Source organism: Phascolarctos cinereus, unplaced genomic scaffold (assembly GCF_003287225.1).
Source record: "Phascolarctos cinereus isolate Bilbo 61053 unplaced genomic scaffold, phaCin_HiC Scaffold_2;HRSCAF=192, whole genome shotgun sequence".
In the NCBI taxonomy this organism is placed as follows: Eukaryota; Metazoa; Chordata; class Mammalia; order Diprotodontia; family Phascolarctidae; genus Phascolarctos; species Phascolarctos cinereus.
The window spans coordinates 209,755,585-209,756,847 of record NW_027555625.1 but is presented as its reverse complement, the minus strand read 5'-3'; the positions used below and the strand labels follow the sequence as shown (position 1 = coordinate 209,756,847).

The following is a 1,263-nucleotide window of genomic DNA, read 5'->3' as shown; positions in this document are numbered from 1 at the left end:
AACAAATACACTGATGAAATTGACAGGGAATGTATTTGAAAAAATTCATGAGATGAAATAGAGGATGACAGTTAAAGATTCTCAGGAAAAGAAGAAATTCAGCAAACTGGTAATATCTCTAGAAATTACATGTATATTAATGTGCTCACTTAAACACAGAATTGTATTACTGTTAGGACAGAAAGGACCATAGAAACTCAAAAAATACTTAAGTGGGTACTTGCTCTGCTGGCATTCCAGAAAGTGATTGCTTGGAGACATGGTCCCTATGATCAATTGCATCATCACTGTGTCCCAGAACACGGTCATAGGGAAGAATGGTGATCTGTCCTGGCCCCCGCGCTCAGGAATGAATTCAAGTACTTCCAGAAATAAGTACAACTCCTTCAATAGAAGGTAAAGAGAATCTGTTGATAATGGGCAAGAAGACCTATTCCTGAGAAGAGTGGACCTTTAAAAGACAGGATTAATTTAGTTCTCAGCAGAGAATTGAAGGATCCTCCTCCTGAAGCTCATTATCTTGCCAAAAGTCTGGATGATGCATTTGACCTTCTCGAACTTCCAGAACTAGCAAATAAGGTGGACATGAGGCAGCTCTGTTTATAAGAAAGTAATGAAGAAACCTGGTCATCAGCAACTCTTTCTGACAGGTATTTTGCAAGAATTTGAGAGTGACAAGTTTGTTTGTTTGTTTTTCCAGAAATTGATCTAAGGAAATATAAACTTCCCCCAGAATATCCAGGGGTTCTTACTGATGTCCAGGGAAAAAAAAAAGCATTAAGTATAAATTTGAAGTATATGAAAAACATGATTAATGTGAAAGGTTTGAAGGCTGCTATTTCCAACTAATTTTTCCACCAAAAATTAAGTCTGTATGATTTTAGAATAAAGACTATAATTAGAAATTTAAAAAAAAATACTTGAGTGAAAAAATTAGAAAAATGCAGGGAAAATCTTTGGGTTGAAGAATAGTTTGAGAAAGTATTGTAAACTTATTAGGCTTCCTGAAAACAATGAAGAAAAGCATTTGACCACAAGATTTTAAGAAATAACAGGAGAAATTTTCTCAGGAACAAATAAAAATTTGTAAATTACAAGTAAAATTTATAAATGTCTAAAGGGAAAATCTCAAAATTCAAAACACCCAGATGCATTATTGTAAAAGAGCAATGCATTACCAATACAGTATTGATCCAATTAGATGTCAGGAAGAAAATCCTCATTTAACCAAAAAAAAAAATCTTAATTTCTCAATAGCTTTCT

General features: G+C 33.6%; 1 pseudogene; it reads left to right on the top strand.

Annotated features, from left to right (window-relative positions):
- The first annotated feature begins 259 nt into the window (after window positions 1-259).
- Window positions 260-815, top strand: LOC110212681 (dihydrofolate reductase pseudogene; annotated as a pseudogene).
- Window positions 816-1,263: the final 448 nt, after the last annotated feature.